The following is a 6,000-nucleotide window of genomic DNA, read 5'->3' on the forward strand; positions in this document are numbered from 1 at the left end:
ATTTTCAACTTTATGTTCATTTTAATTACTTTCATTGGAACGCACACTCTCAACTTTCCTTTTTTTAAACACATGCTTGCTAATCAAAATGTTTGATTCATTAGCATTGTCGGTGGGTTCAGCAGAAACGTTTTTCATACAGTAAATTTCAGTAACTAGCTCTAGCTGATTGCTAATGTTAGGCTTAATAGTTTTTTAAGTGTTTTAGGACAGTGCGATAAGAACTATTATTATATTGGGCAGCTACCTAAGTCAATAGTACACTCATGCCACCTATTGGCAAGTTATTTGAGATCAACAAAGAAATTAAGTGTGCAAAAAAAAAAAAATAAAATGTACAAAACAATGGTGTTCCAACCAATTTCATTGAGTCAAGTTGTCAGTCTCAGAAGTAAAGTAAATACATACACACATACAGACAGACAGACAAACAGACAGACAGACACAATTAAATAAATAAATAAATTGGAAGCATCACTGGGGAACCAATCCTGCCAAACTGGAAAGCATCATGGAAGAGTAAAGAAGATGGCATAGGGCCTCAAGCTCATGTAACATGAAGAACGGTTGAAGGACCTGGGGAGATAAGGATGTATGTCACTTAATCTCTATGGGTCTCAGTTTCATTTTCTATATATTGAGCAGGTCAGACTAGGATATCAACTTCAATGGTCTCTTTCAGCTCTAAATTTATGATTGAAGTATATAAAGAGCCATCAGGAAAAAAAATTCAAAGCAATGAATGGCAATTGTAGAGAGGTAGATTTTCATACAGAAAATTTCCCAATGATCGAAGTGATACCACAGTGAACAAAACTGTTTTGGAAGGTGTCCGTTTCCCTTCTTTGTATATATTTTAACAAAGACTGAATAACTTCTTGTTGGACAGGTTCGAGAGAAGATTTTCAATGAGATATACATTTGAGTGTATGACCAAGGATGTCTTTACACATCTGTGAAGCTATGAATAGTTTAAAATTTACAGGTAATTCATTAGAGATGAATATGAAAGATAAATAAATAGCTGATAGGGAGACATTCATACATACACTGAAGTTTAATTAAGGGTTTACCATGTGTCCAGTATTCAATTATTATAGGTCAAATAATGTAGGGCTAACCAAAAAGATGAAATAACAAAGTAGTCTAGTACATCAAGAATGTTCAATCTGTAGGCACTATAACTCTCCTAACTTTTATCTGGGAAGCAGAATTTTGAATAAAGTAGGCTGATTTTAAATAATATTCAATGGAGCTCAGTGAACAGAGAGGTGGTTCTCTTAATAAGAGCATTCCACAACATGGATTTTCTAGAGAGAATCATAGCTAGGATACAATTAATGTTGTCATCATATCTTACCAACACCTTTGCTGAGTGACCATAATCACTATAAAAATATAAATTCTTTCAAAATAAAGATACTTGGCATCTCTCCTGCTAAGATTTTACTCATGTTGTGACCTATGCCTAAGATGCATGCACACCCCCTCTTAACCTTTTGAAATGTTAAAGGATAGGTAAGTCTGAAAGGAAGCCTTCCCTGATTCCTCCTTAGATGTCTTATACATTCTTATGGCTAGCTAGGAGGCACAATGGATTGAGTGCCAGACCTGGTGTTCCAAAGTCTCATCTTCCTGAATTTTATCTGACCTCAGATACTTACTAACTAGGTGATCTTGGGCAAGTCACTTAACCCTGTTTATCTTGGTTTCCTCAGGCTGAAGTTGGAGAAGAACCAATCCTACCATTCCAGTATCTTTACCAAGTTTATCACAAACAGGGTCACAAAACGTCAAAATTAATTAAAATAATTGCGAACAATGCTCTTTATAATTCTGTGCACTAAATACATCATATTCTATAATTTAAATACTTAAAATACTTCCCCCCTCATTTTGATCCCATTTTCCATGTTTTCTAAGTTTCTTGTAATCAAAACAAGGGCAACGATCCTGACTTAATCTTTCCAAGTCATTGTACTACACTCTTCATCATATAGGTATTGAATAATTACTCATTAAATTGAATGCAAATATTGAAGTTTTGAAAATTTAGTCATTAAGACAATTGACACTAAAGACTTCAGGTTCTAAGTACTAAAGATCATAAATCCAGAAGTGAAATAAGATTCTGACACTTCCATTTTACAAATGAGGAAAGTGAGTGAAAGAACTGTGTCCAAACTCACTTACTTAATAAGTGTTTGAAACAAGATTTGAACTTTGATCTCCCTGATTCCAAGTCCAGACTATCATCCTCTATGGTATGCTGCTTCTCTAAAAACAAGCAGCTCTAAGGAAGGAACATGGAAGCATAAATGAACATGGACTTAGCAGTAGGTGGTTGGGATTTTGAATCTCACTTTTGATTATCCAGTGTCCTGTGGCATTGGGTAAATCATTTCATTGATCTGGGCTTTGCTTCATTCATAAAATGAGGGGTTGGACTAGATAATCCCTGGGGCCCCTTCAAGTTCTGGCTTTGTGATTTTTATCTAATGGATTTCCAGCTCTAAGAGCCTTATTCCATCATGCCAGTTATGAATATTTGGGCAGGGATAAGGAGGAAGAAGGAAGAGAGCAATATTCTGGTTGATTCTCTGGCTGTGCATTGGTATTTTCCTTCCTTATCTATAACCTTTGAGTTAAACGTTCTTCCATTTAACATACCAGAAATGAACATAGAGACAACAGTAAAACCTAGTGATCAGGAACCTGAGAAGACAACCTGGATTAACCAAAAAAAAAAAATAAGAAAGAAAGAAAAGAAAAGAAAAAGAAAAGAAAAACAATCAAAGTGTGCAAATTACTTAGAATGATTTGATTATGACAGCAATGTACTACATGTGTATTTCTGCAACAGTGGACTGACTTCAGATATTTGAGATAGATTAGATAAAACTGCAGTGAGTTGGTTCCTCATTCAAGTTTTTCTCTGTTCTTTGAATACTGGAGAATATGCAAGTGGTTCATTGCTCTTTTATAATTTTGATCTTAATTTGGTGATTGTAAAAATTGACACCACTCCACAGAAATCGGCAAAAATTGTAATTCTTCTAGAAGGTGCTTTGTTGACTGTTGGCACTGCATTTTAACGTGGCAAAGTCAAGTGTTTCAAAGACCAATCAAACCTCAAATGTAAAAGGATCAGTCTTCTGAAATTGTAAAGAAAAGCATGTCCAAAAGAGAAAAAACTAAAGAGAAATAATAAGCAATTGTTATCAAGTAGATAATTTATCCTCAGAAGTAGGGGAAAAATATTTAGAGAAAACCAATAGCTTGAGGGTTTGTTGCTGAGAGTTCTATGATCTTTCAGGGGCCTATTGAAGTTGGAAGTGCAGTGGGAAGATTTGTTTTGTTTGCTTTTATTTTTAATATTACAAAGCAACAAAATGTTGCTACTAGTCTTTTAAATGAAAAAAAGATTTTTGTCATGGATGAGATAATATAAAGACTAGAGTATTAAAATTTTAAAAACTAAATGAAGAAATATATTTTTAAATTGGTCTCAACTATTGTCAGAAGAAATTTAGTTAAACCTTTGAGATAAGAGTATCTTGGTTGAAACACTCACTCCAAATGTATTTTTTGAAAGAATGATAAATTGACATATATTTCTACAAAGAGCAGTTAAGAGTTGTTCAAAATGGTTCCAGTCTCAGTTCTTATATTTACTATTCAATTCTGACCAAGCTGCAGTCTCAGTTCTGGGATCTTCCTACTAGCAAATAAAGCTGTAACCATGGCTCTGCCATCAGGTATGATAATACTCACCTCTCCTGAAAACAGAGTCAGAATGAGTAGTTTTCCTGTTAGGATCGCCATCTTCTTCATGCATAATAGAACTAATGATCTTCTTACCCCTCCCCTATTATTCTAAAACTTCTCTACTGTAAGTCAACTTTCCAACTTCAATGTCACTCCCATATCCAATCAATTCCCAATTTTACTATTTCTGTGTATACAACTTGGTATATATATACATATATATATATGTATATATATATATTATGCATATTACATCAAACTCAGTTAAATGCAGTCATTGCAAAAGGCTGCTCATGAGCATCTATTCCTCCTTACTCTCTCTATTGATAATGTGTATGCATGCATTCATGCTTGCCTACATGCACACATGCATGTCTACATACATGTGTGCAATATGCACATATGGAAATCATCACTGAATATATTTACGTCTGTTTCATGCTTTTGCATTACATTGCATTGTCCATATATGTAGATATTGCATACATATCAACGGGGAATGTTTACATGCACCTATTTGTGTGTGTGTGTATGTGTGAATGTGTATTGAGACCTACTAGCTGTGTGTCCCTAGGAATGTCACTTAACCTTGATTGTCTCCCATCCAGAGCCATCTCCAGTCTTTCTCATACATATCTGCATATAGGACCCACTTTCTCTGGAGGAGAAAGTGAGGCTGGTGCCTTAGCATATCATCCCCCTCATTCAAATCCAATTCATCATGTCATGACATCAACTCCCTGATGTCAGGGTCTTCAAGAATACAACTGCAATGTGTATACATAGAAACATATGCACATGTATGTATGCATAAACACATATATGTCCACTGAACTATCTAGTGGCCCCTAGCACAGAACAAGATCCAAATAGATTTGTGTTGACTGATCACCAATGAACATGACCATTTATTCCACTTACAATATAGAATCAAGACCTTATCCCATTTAACAATGAAAAATTGATTCATAAATCCTGGGAGCCTTTTGGGGAACTATTTACACTATTTGGAAAATGCATCTTTTTTTGTTTGTTAGTTGTTTGCCTGTATTTTTCCAAACCCTAATTCATTGAAAGTGAGAGCAAAGGTAATCATTAAGGGAGAGGGAGACAGAATTAGAGAAAGAAACAGAGAGACACAGAGAGTCAGAAAAGCAAAAGAGAGAGAGATAAGGAAGTGGAAGGAAGAGAGAGAGAGAGAGAAAGAGAGAGAGAGAGAGAGAGAGAGAGAGAGAGAGAGAGAGAGAGAGAGAGAGAAGAGAAGAGAAGAGAAGAGAAGAGAAGAGAAGAGAAGAGAAGAAGAGAAGAGAAGAAGAGAAGAGAAGAGAAGAGAAGAGAAGAGAAGAGAAGAAGGTTTACTGCCATATTGCTTGAAGAATAGCCAGAAGCCTAGATGATCATGTACATGAAGGAGGTTCGGGTGTTAGATGACTGGCAAGGTAAGAAGAAGCCAATATGTAAATGACCAGATTTCTAGACCTGACAAGAATTGGAGAAGAAACCTGAGATACTCAACTAACTGAACTCCCAAAGTTCCATTAACGTTTGGGCTAATTCCATATTCCAGCTGAAAATATAAAAGACTTTCTGGCTGACACCAATAACTTCATGTACTTGTGGTCTCTTTAAAGTCAGTTTTAAAAGACTACCAGAAACCTTTTCCTGGGGCCTCAGTAGGTAGCATTCCCTTTATGTGTACCTCATACCTTCACTAGCAAATAGACTTTCTCTCCCTCTGAAGGCTGAAGGAAGGCCTTTTGCACTAGAGATTAGGAAGAGATATATTTCAATCCCCAGAGGGACAGGTTTATAAATGTCTCTCTCCTTTCTAAAATGGAGAAAATGAGATCAAGAAGGCTTTTGTGTTTTTAAATAGCAGCTCTATATGTTACTTTTAAGGGTTGTCATAAGACAGGCTAAGACTTGAAAAAACATCCAGGAGCCATTCAGTGGTCTTATTGAAGTCTTTTGTGAGCTGTGGCTGACTCTAGAAGAACACTTTTTCTAGTGTAGAGATGGTTAAAATGAAGCTCTGTGCTCAGGAAAGATACAAGTTCCAGAATATCCCACAGTAAAATTGATAATGACTTGTGTTAATGCAAAGCTGGTCTTGGCTTTCGAGCTTTAACTAGAATCATATGGTCCTCTTGGGTTTAGAGATGTAGCTAGCATTTGGAGTTGGATTATCTTCCTTTAAAGGAGTTAATTCTTTAAGATAGTGCGTCATAGTGG

The sequence above is a fragment of the Macrotis lagotis genome, chromosome 6, assembly GCF_037893015.1.
Source record: "Macrotis lagotis isolate mMagLag1 chromosome 6, bilby.v1.9.chrom.fasta, whole genome shotgun sequence".
Lineage (NCBI taxonomy): Eukaryota > Metazoa > Chordata > Mammalia > Peramelemorphia > Peramelidae > Macrotis > Macrotis lagotis.